This window comes from Anas platyrhynchos, chromosome 7 (assembly GCF_047663525.1).
Source record: "Anas platyrhynchos isolate ZD024472 breed Pekin duck chromosome 7, IASCAAS_PekinDuck_T2T, whole genome shotgun sequence".
Lineage (NCBI taxonomy): Eukaryota > Metazoa > Chordata > Aves > Anseriformes > Anatidae > Anas > Anas platyrhynchos.
Genome location: NC_092593.1, coordinates 11804560 through 11820899, shown reverse-complemented (window position 1 = coordinate 11820899; position 16340 = coordinate 11804560). Strand labels below are relative to the sequence as shown.

Below are 16340 nucleotides of genomic sequence, written 5' to 3'. Positions count from 1 at the left end.
ACAATAGCATGTCTGGTTGAAAAGTACACACCTTTTTTTTTTTTTTTTTTTTTTTTGACAAGTAAAATATCAAAATAAATCCACTTCAGGCACATTCACATCCATTTTCATCAGCATTCTCGCAGGACTTTTATTGGCACAAATGATCACAGGAAGCAAACTTCATGCTGAAAGTGCTCTACCCACCTCTAAAGAGTAAGTTCATTAGGAAAGATTAATTGGGTGAAGGCATTATCTCCTCTGAGAGGTCTTTTTCATGTTGGCACTTAATAGTGTTCACTCTATTCAAGCTGACTCTGGAGTGCAACTTTCCACGGTCATTCTGAATAGGTAAAACACCACACTTCTATGTCAACTATTTTTATTTCCATTGTAAAGAAATAACCATCCCTTACTCAAAGAAACAGACATGCCGCAGCAGAAAAATGAGAATGACAGAAAATGAGGTGCCAGAGTAGTTTAAAGGACACATTATATCTACTGACATGACCTGCTCAGGGAACTTATCTACGAGCATCTCAACTCAGATGCACAGGCTGGGCTTCTGAGGCCACCTTCTGCCATTATCAAAGAGCCTCAGTCACTTTTTGGGCATCACAAAGGCCCTCTGCACATTCATCACTGAATAACAGCCTGGAAGAGAGATGCACAAAATCACGTTTTTATAAGCATCTAAAAGCATTGTCTCCTGTTAACTTCATCTGACACCACCTGCACTTAGGGCTGAGAAGATTTAGAGCTTTTGCATTTGTTGTTAAAGAAAAAGGAAAAAAGAAAAGAAACTTTGCAACTCTTTAGAAAAGGATGACTTTGATGCTGGTGCTGTGTTTCTGAGCCTGGTCTTATGAAACTCAGACTTCGCTGGGGTTTTACTCCGTTTTAAATGACATTGCGAAGTGCTAATTTTACATTTGTCCAAGCATTTTAAGCAGGACAGTCCTTCTGTACTGTGACCACAGCATCACCTAAGATTCTGTAGATATTGCAATTTCCTTCTTTTTCAGGTAATATTTATCTGACATGAGAAATGTTGCAGGAATAAAATAAAAATTTAAAGAACTCAGGATTTTCTATTGCTACTTAGCAGGCTGCACTTTATAAGGCTTTTTTAATTTATATGATTATAACAGGAGAAATGTCCATCATTAAGGTTTTTGAACTGTTTGGATTCTAAATCTCCTTTTTCTATGTTTAAGAACTTGCCCCAAATTTTCGTTGCTCGAGCTGAAATTTCTCAACCTTTCTTTCATCATGACTGTATATTTCTCTGGAATGCTTGAAAATAAAGGGCATAAATGGGATGGCTTTACGCTTATTCTTTTACCTGCAAAGAAAATACAAATACTTGAAAAAATGTTACTCTGATGGAAAAATTATTCATGAATTATTCATGAAAAATGCATGGGGTGCCCAAATATTTTCTTAATTCCTGATACAAACCTCAGCAAATTTTTCTAGGCAAATATTGAAGGAAAAAGAATTTCAGCATCTGTACTTTTATATTTTGCTTCCTGGTTGAAGTTTGCTTTAATCTTTTCAATACATGCTCCAGTATTTTACTGAGCTTGTCAGTTCATTGATGAGCTGCTATTACATTTTCCAGTTCCTACACTATTTTCATCCCCAGTAATGTTCATGAGTAGAGAAGCCTTAATGTGCCTTACAAAGGCAAAACTTTTAGCCCCCAAGACTGAATACAGACCAAATAAAAATCCAACTGTCCTTCATTGATAGCATAAAATAACTGCTTTCTCTCTTACCCCTATACCATGCAAGGAGAGTAATGCTATGTCATTGAAATAGATGTTCTACTAACTTGAAATAAGGATAAAATCTGCAACTGTTATATTTAGAAATAATATTTAGAAATAATGCAGTCTGGTCTTTGTAGGCATTCCTTTCACCCCAGAGCACTCACGGCAGCTTACTACGTGGTTATCCACAAGCTTGCTCCATCCACAGCTGGGACAAGCTGTGCGGCTGACGGAGCAGGCACTGACCTGAGGATGCGCTGACCCAGCAAGGCGAGCGGAGCTAAGGCAGAGCGGTGTTATCCTGCCCGCCTGCTTGGCTTTGTTCCTCCAGCTCAGCATCTCAAACGTTTTCAGAGCCAAATCCGATCCGCCGGCTGCTGCAGCCCTCTCGTGGTCACCTCAAAGACCGACCTTCTGCGTGGGAAAACGGCATGTCTTAAACAGCACAAAAATAGTTAATAAATAACATATTAAAGCGATAATAAATATATAAATAAATAGAATAGGCACTTAGGATAGTATTTCCTCCAGGTGTACATGCAGGGATACTGTTAAATGACTTGTTGTTCAAGAATCAAAAGAAAAATTACAGCTAAAGCATTAGGCAGCAGTGTTTTAATGGGGTGCCCTGTTTCATCTCCCTGGGCTGGCACTGAACAGCCTGCTTTGAAGTGCTCATTTTCTTTGAGCGTTTGCGCATTGATTTACAAAGACATGAGTAAATTTTCATCTCACTGATTTTTTCTGAGCATCTGCTTACTGGAAATGCACCTATCTGCTCGGGAAACTGCGTGGAGGAGTGAAAGCTTAAGTGCTGTTGGGCTGGGGAAAATCTGGGGGAACTTAGCAAGTAGGTGGTTCTTTGGAGCTTGAAAAGCCAGCCTGATATTTGGCATATACATTTTTCTTTTAATTTACTAGAGAGAAACAGAGACATTACTAACACCTGGAAATAAAGCATGGGAATTAACAGTGGAAGGAGGACATAGGAGCATTGCTGAGAGCCTGTCCACCAGGCCAGCCATCTATTCCCTGCCCAGTGCTGTAAGCAAGCAAAGGAGGCAGCTGTAGAATAAGAATGATATGGATCAAAATGGAAAGTTTGTGCATAGGTACAGGGTACTCCAGAGGAGGCTGTCCAGTTGGGATTGGTATTTCTTAAGCTGACAACAAAGAAAAAGCCAAATCAATAGTACTTACAGATGAGGATGCCTTGGTCCTTCCAGAGATTATATTATGCTACCATTTTCGTACTGCTTTCCACTTTGATCCTTTTTTCCTTTTTCCCTCCATACAGAGGTTTCAGAGGAAATGTCTCTGAAAAGCATGGGCCCACACTTTCTGGCTTAAACATGAAAAATCAGCTTATGGATATGAGCTCTGCACCTGCAGCTATTTCCCATCTGAGGTGGTGCTTCCTGCCCTGACAGCTATTTGCAATGGGGCCAGCAGGACCGTGAGCCCCTTCTGCACATGTGCTAGGTGGCAGGTGGTACTCATGGACGTGGTACTGAATGCTGAGCCTCCTCAAAACAGCTGTGATGCCATCAGAGGTGATGTAGTGGCCGCTGTCGGTTGAAGGCAAGCAGTGCCTGTACTTCTTCCACAAGCTGGCAGAGTGGGAGGAGAGGTCAGTCCTACAACGCCAAGGCAGCTCAACACCAGCCAGTGCAGAGACTGAATGGGGCTGAAATGCTCTCTGCTGGCATGGACCTTGCCAGGAGCAGTGGAAGGGCTTTCCCCTCACTTGAGTCCACTCATAAAGATGGGTAAAAACACGACCACCTGCAGCTCTCCTTCCAAAACTCTCCCGTTTCAGTGAAACTCCCAGGTGACCATCACCAGCACTGGGTTTGTCCGGAGCAAGGAGTACACACAGCTGTACCAGTGCACAGAGCCTGCACATGCATGTTACTCCTTAAGTGCCTCTTTGATAGAATAGCACAGGCATTTTTATGCACTGAGCCTCATTTTTAAGTGTACATCCAAAAGCATATACCTGAAAAAGTCTGTCCCAGCTAGCAATAGAAACCAGCGTTCCAGCAGTGCTGGAGGGAGGTTTAATGTTGAACATGGGGAAGTGTGTTTTGTCCACTATTCCATGAGCTGGGAACTCATGAATGGCACACTGGAAAAAACACTTTTTTTTTTTTTAAATAAGTATGATAAATTTATAAGTGCCTCTTTTTCAAACCCCACAGCTCTGGGCAGCTCCCCTTGGCCTACTGTTTTTAGCCATTGCTGTGCAAAGAGCCTCAGAGCTCAGGCTGTCTTTGCATGGTGTTCATTTCACCATAAACAAGGACTGGCTTTCCTCCAGGAGTAGCCACACTTCTCTCTAGCCAGTAATTTCACAGCAGGAGGCTTCTACAAGGTATGTAGTCATTCATATGCTTTTCATGCATGGAAGCAAGAGCACGCAGGTTATGTCTGTAGTCTCATCAGACATTGGGGTCCAAGAGACTAAGCCCATGGTTGAATGCTCCCTGTATAATATGTTTGTTTTGTTTAATTGTGATGGAATTACTGCTACTGAAATCCTGAGGCAATTACTAGTAGCTCTCATACTTCACAGCCCTTCAAAATACCAGCAATGATGCCAAAAAATGAGACACCCCTCTTACCTGCCAAAATTATGATCAGGAGTTTACCCTGGTGGTCGAGGCAACTGTGGAAAAACTTGATGATATTAGGAATATCTTCCACACGGTACAGCATCTGGAAGGAAGAGTTGCATGCAGCCATTACTCCTCCTGTGTGGTGCAAGAGCCCTGCAAGGGTTTAGGCCCTCTCTATAGAGCTGGCATTTTACACGACTTCCCCGTCGCTTCCCACCCAGCACCGCCCTTCAGGCCCAGCAGTGTTGTGGCTGCAAGATGTGTGCATCCCTTTAATCAGTTTTTAGGCGAGTTCTTCACTATCTTTGCTGACTTCCCATGGCCGAGGCCCCTGTGTGAGAGTGCAGATACAGATAGAGATGTTCACTAATATTTCCATTCAACGCCATCCAAATTATTCTGATTAGGTCAAAAAACTCTCCAGCTTTTTGAAGTGGCAAAGCATAATTGTTGGTCTCTGTGTGATGTTGTATGTGTCTGTCCAACAGTCCTGTTTTATTACCCACCATACAGTTAAACCAGTGAAAACCAGAGACCAAAACCTGGGTGGATCAGGAATGAGGTTTAATATTTGTACAGCTGTTGCAGAAGCTGTTGTTTGCTGGAGAGCTGTGTTCATCCCCAGTCCCCCCAACATCCAGCAGAAGGTAGTGCTGAAATGTAATACTTCTATATTAAAAAAATACTTCCTTACCTGAATCATATGTATGAAGTCAAATTTCTTGTTTATGCATTTCTCTTTCACCTGTTGTTCATACTCTGAGCAAGTGAGCTGGTGTCAAATAAAGGAGACACCCTGCAGATCTGGAGCTTGATTAACTAGCTCTGTTTAAAAAGTAGAAGAAAAAAATAATCACAGAACAGCAGAACAAATCATCATACAAATCAACAGTACTGGCTGTACCCCAGGCTGTGGAGGTGGCCCAAAGAGCCTCACCTTTGTAAGCAGCCACATGCTGTGGGTTGGGCTCTACGATTTCGTTGTTAATAAGGACCCCTGGATGTGCAGCCTGCAGGATCCTGATCATTTTCAAATCCTGTTCACCTATTCAATAAACACAAATTCATTATTTAAAAAAAAAAACTTGAATGGTGATGAAAGGATGCCAGTGCACCTACTGCTCAGCAATCCCCAAAGCAGAAGCGAGGCATTTTCTACCTTGCATGGTGGCATCTCAGACAGTAACAGCCTTATCACGATGTCTAACTGCTTGAGTTAACGTACACTTAGAGGTAAGACTAAGAACAAGGAAGAGATAAGCAACTGAGCAGAAACCTACTAATGGCAATACTCTGGGTCATGGGAGAAACAGCTTGAAATAATCAAAGATCAATGTTTAAAAAAAAAACGGGAATCATTAGTTTTCAAGAAAAACACAAAGTTAGCATGGGGACAGGGAGAGATTTGGAACAGCTGTGCAGCTTTGCCAAGCTGTGCAGCTTTGTACTGCCCCAGGGAGGTGGCAGCTGCCTTGCCACAGGTGTGACACTGCTTGGAGCCCTGGAGGTCTGCAAAGAATTTGTTCTCTCTGGAGCCCGGCCACATGGTGCCAGCTCTAGGAACCCATTACCCAGTTGTTATCTTGAAGCCGCAAATATTCACTTATCTGTGACTTGAGCTCATGTAGGTGCCCTGCATATTTGGCTGTTGATGCTCCTATGTCACAGTCTCTGCTCAGGAGGAGCAAGCTTCAGTCTGCCTTTCTGCTTCAGTCTGCCTTTCTGTCCTAGAAAATACCCAGCCCCTTTCGAGGTGATGCAGGTCACCCTTGCTCTCTATCAAAGGCTGTGATGCACCAAGTGTACAAAGTCCATCTGGTTTGTTTGGGACTATGGAAATAAACAACAGAGGTGACAGCCTTCAGTGGATCTCTGTGAGGATCCTGTCTGTAGCTGATGGTGGAGCCTAAAAATAGTCCTGCCCACAAAAATGTCACACACAGAGGGCTTGACATGAGATACTGCATCTTTTCTAGCCTTTTAGTGGATGGACATGTTATGAGAAAAGCTGTCATCTTTGACAGGTGCTACATTAAACTGAACTCAAGGAGGGAAATGCCAGCCATGCCAGCACTGCACTGCCATCCAAGGAAGGACGTGTCTTTTGAAATTGGAGAAAGGTACCCAGCACCCCTGAGACATGTGGCATGGGCAGTGCAGGGCTGGCCAGAGGCGCAAGGAAAGAGGCTGAGGCTGCATCCATTGAAGGCAGTTTCGTTGCTGGCACTGGTGTTACGGGTGAGCTGGGGCAGAGGAGTTCCTACTCTGAAACTCTGTGTTTTACTGTGTGTTTTTGCTGATGTACTGCCAAGGGCATTATCACCTGCTAATTCAAAGACTGGATTACAGAACTTTACAGAGTTGAAAACAAAACAAAACAAAACAAACAAACAAAAAACATCACTTTTAAAATACCCCTTTGCTGCAGAAATACACTTCTGCCACCATAAGAGGCTCCAGGGCATGGGGCAGCAATGCTCTGTGTGGGGAGCTCACATTTGGGAACTGCTAATTGCTGATGCTCCCCAGCCCAAGGCACTACCAGCTGGCCTTTAGGACTGTAAATTGATTCAACCGCTTGCTACAGGGATCTTCCTTGAATGAATGGTTACATAAAAATCTTTTTTTTTTTTTTCCCTTTTCTTTCTTTACATGGTCACCACCTTCCTACAAGTTGGATGTTTTTGTTGGTGGAGGCAGGTGGGAGCTGCTGGCTTGAGTTTGAAGCAAAGATACTGATACCTTGAAAGTCTGTGGGTAAGACAACAATTTCACATGCTCTGTGAGGTCAAACAGGACATTCCCAAGATGTCCCCACAAAAAAAGAAAAGACAGGGCTCAGAAGGTGCAATAAAATGCAGAGATGTTCCCTGGGGATTCACCATTTGATGCTGCTCAGGTTTCCCCATCCACAGGCTCATGTGCCTCCTGCAGAAAACCAGGGAAGCTGAGAGCAACAACCCTTCAGCACAAACCACATCGGGGCACTGCTGATATGGGGGTGCAGCCCCACAGCAGCCACATCCCACCCAGTCACTCGTCGGGAGCTGACAGCTGAGGTGCTTGCACCAGCCGCAGGGAACAAGGGCTGAATGAGCAAGCGTGGCCAGAATCAAGCAGCAGCCTTTTAGGATGCAGAGCCGGTCACAATCCCCATTAATAGTTCAGTCAACTAAACTGATTTCAGCTGTGTGAAACCAGAGTCCAAGCCCGAGAAGGTCAGGGATCACATATGACCTTTCACTCGGTGCCGCACTGGCTCACTCCCGTGCAGCACGCACAAGTTCAGCTCAGGCAGCCTCGGCACGCTGCAGGGTGCGAGCCTGTGCCCCTGCCAGCTTGTCTTAGGGCATTTATTTCCCATTGAAACTTCTTCTGAAGAGGAAATAAGGAAAAATGAGGGCACTGGGCACTGTAAAGGGTTCCCCTTTCCCTTGTGCTTTCTTGGAGTCAAACAGAGTATCGGTTTTACATTACTTAATGAGAACAGAGTGTAATTGAGAACTGAATGATTTCTTCCTCCTCACTCTCTTATATGCTCCAACATATTCCCAGCTGGAGAAAACAATCACTGCTATTTTCCTCTTACTCAGGAAAACAATCAAAACAAGTGAGAAAAAATCTTTCAATAGAAAGTATTAACACTTATAATTCAGTTGAAAATACTTTAAAACAAATTCAAAGTCTGACAAATCAAACTGCTATTTCTTTTCTCTATTTTGTATTTCCTCCCAGTTTCCCTAGGATCAAAGCTGCATGCTTTTTTTTTTTTTTTTTTTTCCCTCCAAAAATGCATTTACAACAGCTTTAAGGTTATTTCTGCCAAAAGATTTTTCTTCTCTGGGGAGGTGGAGGAAATACCATTTGCAGTTAAACACCACTTGTCACCAGATAAAAACAATAATAACTTTTAAAAAGCACATCTTGAAGGAGCTGACAAAGCCCTGTGCTAATGGCTGTGGCCAGCCCACCTTCATCTCTGCTGGTTGAGTACCACCTGCAGCCAAACAAAGCCCAGCTTTCACCTCTGCAGACCCTGAAGGCAATGCACAATGTGGGGAGGTGCCTTTGGGTGGGAGACTCTAAGACATGACCTTTGGGTGGAACAAATCCCAGGTGTCTGTAATTCCTTCCAATGAGGTTTGAAGGTGCTCTCCTACCTAACCTGGAGGACTCCTTGCTTTTAGACATATAGTCAGGAGAGAGTCATCAAGAGGAAGGTATTTCCATGAAAAATACTGTTATTAATGCTTGAGTAATTCTGCCCATTGCCCAGAACCTGGGTAGAGCTTTCCCTTGCCCCTGGGGACCCCCATTCCCCAGCATCAGCTGTGCTGTTCAGCTCATTACCTGTGCTGCTCCCCACGCCCAGAACATTTATCATGGATTTTCCATTGCCAAGGCTGAAATTACAAGTATACGCACGTTACTCAACCACACTGTGTCACACAACTCTGTGTTTTAATTCTAATATCCTGGATGCCACGGTGGCCCAGGAATTTTACTGAGATGTGCCACATGAATGGAGATGAAAATTCGAACATCACAGTGGAGCACAGCTATAACTTATTTTTGGCAGTATCTGGCCCTATGTAAGCAGGCTCATATTTTAAAAGTACAGTAGGCAGCAGGATATAGTGTTTCTGTTCCCTTGCCAGAATTTTCTTCAAACTGTGGCTGGCACCATGCAAAAACAACCTCAAGAAAATCTGGGGTGTGGGGTTCCCTTTGCAGGGAGTGAGGCTGTGCTTGGCCAGGGCTGTGGGGACAAGGTGAGCTGGGGTAAACCTCTCAGGAGACAAGTCAGGTTTTCTGACATTGGCTATAAATGCTCAGGAAAAAAATCAAAAGTTGGGCTATCCATGTGACTGTAAATATTCTCTTTTCAATATTCACCTTGGCTTGAAATTGGGAGCAAAGGTCAGAAACTTCAATAATTTTTACCTTAGAAAAACTACTTCAGATCCAAAAAAAAAAAAAAAAAAAAAATCATGAGGTTGTTGGCAGTGTATTTCATAATAGCCTGGCTCGAGGATGAGCTTCCTGGGTTTGAGGCTGCTTGCTGCTCTACATGGAAATACTTTGTGGCCTTGTTCTGCCTCAGGCATGGCCTGTGCAGAGGGACAGAGTCCCGTATGAAATCTCAAGAAACACCACAGCAATGATTCAAAAGAGGGGACAGAGTAGGAAATCCTGGGGGCTGTGAGCAAGTCAGGGAGCCTTGGCTCTAGTGAGGGCTGGAGGTGTATTGTTCTGGGATTAAAGATGTCATGGGTGGAAGATGGAAGCTCAGATCAACCCCAAATTAGAATGCTACTAAACTGCAATGTTTTGTATTGGTCCAGCAAACAGTATTGGTTAAAATTCACATAAGGAAATGCTGCATTTAAATTTTCCCCAAACAATTTCTTTCTTTATTATTGCTTCTATTACTTCAGATAGCTAGCTGGAGAGACAGACAGATATAGATATAAGCATCTGAAGTTACCTGCCTAAGTGTTTTTCTCAAAGGAGAATACAGTTTCTACAGCATCCAAAAATTATCCAGACTTGAAAGACTTTTCTTGTGGTTTGGATCTAGCCTGTTCTGAAACTATCTGCAGTCACACAGGCTTAATATGTTACATCAGTACTTAACAAAACTGATTATCATTTGGTACTTAAGCAATGCAAATCGACTTAGGATAGAAATAAGGAGGCCTTAGGGGATTGAGAAAAGCAAGAATTAGTCACTAGAATAGAATTAGAGATGTGTTTCTGTTTGGACTGATGTGTGATGAAGTCCCAAATGCAGGCATAGAGCACAAGAGGGAGCTTTCTTTTGAAGAAAAAAAAAAAGGAGGGGGAGAAAAAAAATCCAAAAATCGTTAATCCTTTGAAAATCAACTAATGAAAGCAGATGGACATGAAAATAAGGTTTTGATTCTTTCCCTAACATAAGCTGAGAAGCAACACAATGTATTAATTGAAATTACGTGTACACTTGAGACATTAAACTGAATATCCTAAAGACCACTGTTAAGGGACTTAAAACTGAAAAGCGTTGAAAGTTCATTCACGCCCCAGAAAACCCTTAAACATGTTTGCTAACCCTTATGCACAGGTTGCCCTCCCCAGATAACAGATGGCTTTCACACCTCGGTGGACGCGCTCCTTACCCTGCCATGATGTGAGGCATTTCTTCCTTGTTGAACTCTTCCATGCACTGGTGCTCCGTCGAATGATCCAAAAATGACTTAAAGGCCTCTACATACTCCTCAGCCGTGAGACTTCTCATGGAAGGGACCACATATAGCTCTTGAGAAACAAATGTGAATTGTGTGTTAGTGACTTCAAGGCAAATGAAGGATCGAAACACTTACCTCGTGGAAGAAACCAAACCAAACCCAGCCCAACCCCACAGAAGCCAGAGATTTGGGAGGACACGGAGCCCAGGAGACATCCATGCAAGCAGGCTCACACAAAAACTGTCTGTGTGTTGACACTAAAGGTGTGAAAAATATTCTTTGATGCCCCTTGACACCAGTATATTTGTTAAGTCACCATCAGTACTGCAGGTTGCCCTGAGGAAAATGGCACCATTATTTCCTGAAGATGCTTAGCTGGATACGACTCGATTTGCAGAAAGGGAAGTGACTGAAGTACTAAAGGCAAAGAATGAGAAGGCAATTGCTCAGCAGGTCCAGACCTGGAAGGGCTGTGGCTCTCGCACATGCTGGACAGCATAAATGGAACCGCCAGCTGCTGGCACACTTGCTCTTGGGGTGATGCAACACAAAAATGCACACCTGTAGCTGAAGCAAAAATAGTTACACTGTGCGCCTCATTTCCGACTCTCGTTGGCGTGGGACAGCAGTGCTCTGCCGGGTAAGTGAATTCCTTGCTGGAAGTTTCAGCTCATGGCCATGAGGGCAGATGGCAGCATTTCAGCTGAATAGGTTCATGCTCAAGTGCAGGCCACCGAGACTAAGAAGATTTGCAGCTCTGAACAAAGGCCCAGGGCAACTCAAGAAGATGGAAGCAATTATTGCAAAAACACAATTTCTTGCAGTCTCATCCTAACAACGGTGCTCCTGCCAGGGCACAAGCTCTGGCCAGCTGCTTGGGTCTGAGGAGCAATGCTAAGACTAGGACTTGAGGCTCACCAGAATTTGCCGTTCAGCTGACTACTGCCTGTGGGGACTATTGCAGACGGAAGACTGCAGTAGGGATTCAGTGCTAGTGCCAGCCTCAACATCTGAGATTGGCGTTAAAAAGGTAGTGTTCAGAAAGAAAACAAAAGAAAAGAATACAAAACAAAAAACAACAACAACAACAACAACAAAAAAACAGCTTTTCCTCCTAAACAAAATTAGAATGAAGGACAGGACAGGATTCAGCAGAGCATCTTCATCCTCAGTTTTGCCTTTTGAGGAGTTGCTTATTGAAATTCTGCTTTTAGTTGCTACTGATAAAAAGACTTCGTATGTGTCATACAGGACTGTGCAATCTTAAGTGGACACCTATGCTCTTTCCAAAACCACATGTCCCTGGCTGCTGTTTTTCTGCAAGGTATAAATGGTGATCCAATGTCTAGCCCTATTGGAGGAAAAGGTATCAATATCTAACCTCAGCACTTTGAACTATACCCTAGTGTATATCAGACATCCCCTGAACTGTATTTAGTGTAGTATCATGGTTTTTTGTTTGCTTGTTTGTTTTTTTTTAACAACTTCCAACTCTGTTTCAAAAACAAGATATATTTGTAGTGATAGCAAGTGGAGTGGGTAGTTTACTTTGATCTTCTTTTCGGTTTTTGATTTTTCTCCCAAATACCTGAATTATCATGTGGAGCTGCCAGAATCTCTGCTTCAAAGTTCATGCTGGGGAACCTATTCCTGTAAGGAAAGTACAGCACTTCAGTTATTTGAAGAACCTGTACGCTTTTATGAAGCTGCATTGAAAATGCAGAACAAAGGGAAGATACTCCAGGACAAATTGTCCTTGCTCAATAATCAATAGTGTCTGTGTTCTTTTACTAAAATAAAGTCAGAACTTCTTGGTTAGCTGATCACCCAGAAGTGTCACCAATGGAGTGGCCACCTGCACCACTGCTTGTCTGAGATGCGCCATGGAAGCTTTTTCTCCCTCTGAAGAATCATTAACCAGTCAATACGGTGGAAGGCATTAGATAACTGATATTACACACTCTGTGAAGCCTTTAATCATGAATGGAGTAGAAGAAATAACAGTGAAATTAGGAAAAGGCTATAGTAAGCTTCAGCATCTGAAGTGCACTGATTGGCCCAATGTTTCAGTGTTTGTTTTGCTTTTGTTTTTTAACTTCAGTTTTTCCTGGATGCAAATGTTACTTGGGTGAATATTAGAAGACATAGCATTCAAAGGGCAAAAGGTAAAGAAGCCATTGTACCATTACTATTTTCATTCAGGTATTGTTTTCATTCATAATATAGGTTTTTGATTATTTTTTGTGCGTGTGAAGATTTCCAGCAATAAAGTCACATCTTCATTTTCGTATGATAATGTGCCACATCTATGAAATAGGGATGAGACACCATTTCAGGAAGATATGAAATGAAATTGAAGACCTCGTTTCTACAAAGGAAGTTTTAACATGAATCTACCTATGCAAAGTCATCTACTTAGGAGTGATATTCCTGTATAACCTCAGTTTAGCCATATTGCTGCTTCCAAAGCTTTGTCATTACAAAACGTTTCATGACAAACAGTCTGCAAAAGCTGTAAGCAGCCCTCAACTCCCCTCTGCCAGGGAAAAGCTCTCACATGAATAGGAAACAAGCCAGGAGGTGGAAAAGAAACATGGGAGTCTTATAATGGAGGCTTTGAACCACAAATATACAATGACTGTGCTAGCAGGTAGCATGGAAATGGGTGTGTGCAAATAATGCACTGCTTTGGTGAATGAAGAAGAGACTAAAGTGTCCCAGAATACTTGGAGACGCTGGGGCAGTGCCAGAGTCCTTCAAGAACAGTCCGTTACAGGAGATCATGACCAAAATCCTGTATAAAGAGCTCCCCTGACTCCCATGAGGCAGATCGAGGGTCTCAGTTCTACCATCTTGATCTCAAATCTCCCAGAAAAGGCCTTGCAAAAGTTCAGTAGTAATGAGCCTGAACTCAGCCTCCCTCCACAACCTCCAGCTTGGCTGCAGGCCAGTCCCTCAAATTTCCACTCAACCCTCTGACCTCATCCGTCTCTGCCTGTCAAAAGAGAGGACTCTTTTGCCCCCTCTGCTGGCTGAACCGAGCAAGATGGTTTTCAGAATAAATCTCCCACTAAAATGCTGAGAGGTGGCATGGTACCCCCTGCACAGAGATGGTCCGGGGACACGTACTCCATTTCTGACTGGTCAAATGTTTCCAGCCATCCCAGGAGACCTGCCAGGTGGCCTGGACAGTCTGTGCAGCACAAGTATTCACCAAGAAGGATGATGCCAAGTTAATTCTTCCACTGAGGTTTTCGGTGTTTCTCCCCAGGCAGGGTTTCTAAATCTGCTTAATTCTTGTTGCTGGTAAGGTGGAACGAACAGCCTTACTTATCACTGGGAATAAATGGACGTTCTCCATTCTCTGGACATACAGATTAAAAATAGACTTGACTAACAATTTGGGCTGGAGCTGCCCATCCCACGGCTAGTCCAGGACTCTGAAACCTACCGGGAGCACTAAGCACAGCAGCCAAAGGCTCCCTCTGGCAGCAGCATGGGCAGAGGCACAAGGAGCCTCCTGCTCCTGCCTCCCTGGAGGCTGACTGAAACCCCAAACCATGAGCCCAGAATCTCTCTAATTCCATCTATTTTATGCATTTTTTAATTTGCTTTGAACTCTGCCTCTCCTTCGTGCTGGCTGCCCCAGCCCTGCCACGCCTCCCACCGACATCCCCAGAGAGGGGGCACAGGGCAGGAGCAGGATCATGGGGACATGGGGAGGGGATGCTGGGTGGCCAGGGGGGCTTGCTAAACCACAAGACCCTCTCCCTGAGCTAGTGGCAGAAGGCACATAAATCCTGCTCGCTTTCTCAGTGTTCACCCCGAAAGCCCTGCCTGCCCCACCCTGAGACACTGTGCTCAGCAGGCCGGGCACCCCGCAGCCTTACCTTCCCGGAGCAACAGTGAACTGTGGAGAAACCTCCAGTGTCTGGGAGCTGCAGGGTGCTCGGAAAGCTCCATGTGGGATCACTGGAGGCTAATCCGCCCGTGCCCACCCCATCACCCCCCTGCCCGCCGCCAAGCCTCCGGCATTAGCGCACAGCAGCAGCCTTTGTTTCATGGCACGGGGGGGGGGGGGGGGGACGGGGGGGGGGGGGGGGGGGGGACGGACAAGGGCACCTTGTGCACAGCCTTGCTGCGCTGCCAGTGCTCAGAGAAGCCACAGCTTTGGGGGCTGGACCCTTGGCATGCTGTGCTTTTGGGTGTTTTGGCAAGCTCCTGACTAAATCCGTGCTGAACTGTGTGTTTTGTGCAAGTAGAAGGGTTGGGGTGTGGGCTCGGAGGGATGCAGGGGTATGATGACTAAAGCTAAGGGCAGCCTGCTGGGAAAAAAAAAGGGGGCACTGTTTCCCTACAGGCTGCAGCCAGTGTGGGAGCTGCTGGCCCTGCAGGAACAGGTCAGCCACTGTTCTTTAGGATTTGATATCACCCACAGTGTGCCATGCCCCCTCAGTGTCCCCTTATCCATCAGCCTGCGGAGACAAGCCTCAGACCTGTGCCTCCAAATAAGCGCGACTGGTTACTTGGAAATCCCTGATTGGTTTGCCATGGCATGTCACCCAGGCTGAGTTTGGGCTCACGTCATGGCTTGTTGAGCCACTGGCCTGAGGTGGGATGCACTGGGGACTCACCCCACCTCTGAGCTGCAGCTTCAGATTCAATTGGGATGTGACGGGACAGGCGGCTGGGGATGCAGGGAGCATGGTTTGGGCACATGTTCCTCATGTGCCTGCTCCCAGTGCCCTTACAGCTTGTGGATTCAGTTTGGGACTGACTAATGTTAGAAAATAGGGTTTAGGTAATCTGTGCTTTGTTCCAATCCAGGTCAAGCACATACACCTGGATTGCACCACTCCATAGAAAACGTGCTGGGCAACAGCTCTACCCAGAAAAAAAAAAAATAATCCTTTTTTAAATCCCAGTTTTCTATGCCCTCTTGCTTCTCAACCATTTCCACCTGGGATTTTTTGATATTCTGTTGTTGTTGTTATTGTTTAGAACTGTGAAGATTTAAAAAAAAATAAATCATAATCTGGCCAATTTCACTTTGGTGAGTACATGGAATTTTGATGAATTTATCTTCTAACATTTGGCAGTGATCAGCTTTTAGGATGATGAATGTCAGGAAGGCTCTCAGCATTTTTACAGAGCTCCTCATGGTATTTTTAGCCTATTTTTAAAAATCTCTTAACTCTGTTTGGAACAATTGATTAAGTTCCATGTAAATGCAGCTTTTATTTTATTATGAGCAGAGCTCTTTTCTTCCTTAGCAGTTTTTTTAATGGAAGTGTTTTCATCAGGTAGATATTTTCTGTCTTCTAGACAAAATTTCTAAGGTAAACCCATCAGTTTTTGTATTCTCCTAAGTGAAGGTGCACATGTTATTCTACATTAGGCAAGATCTGGTGCAGAGTAAGATAACTAGCAATTCTGTAGTTAATAACAAGATTTCTCTTTATGGAATAAGTTTTATTTTGCACCAATTCTATTAAATATTTAACAGATTCCAGGTAGAATCAAATCTTGGAGTTTAAAATGCAGTATATGTGTGTGTAGATTTTTTCCTATGGGGAAAAGAATATGATTTCTGATAAGCACTGAAAAAGCAAAAGAAGTACTGGTTGTAAGAGGCAGTTATCATAATCCACCTGGGCCCTTGGGGCAGTACAGAGCCCTGAGCTTGAGCAACAACCCATCAGGTTCTGTCTGAGTTAAAACCTGTATTTTTGGGAGCTACC

The 16340-nt window shown here is 44.1% G+C and overlaps 1 non-coding gene across 1 annotated transcript; it reads right to left on the bottom strand.

Annotated features, from left to right (window-relative positions):
• Positions 1–2238: 2238 nt before the first annotated feature.
• On the bottom strand, positions 2239–14613 carry LOC101795407 (uncharacterized). The gene is made up of 6 exons (XR_011810549.1): positions 14490–14613; positions 10531–10669; positions 5310–5417; positions 5067–5197; positions 4379–4472; positions 2239–3364 (listed from the first exon to the last, which is right to left on the bottom strand). It is a non-coding gene; the product is annotated as an uncharacterized protein (transcript).
• Positions 14614–16340: the final 1727 nt, after the last annotated feature.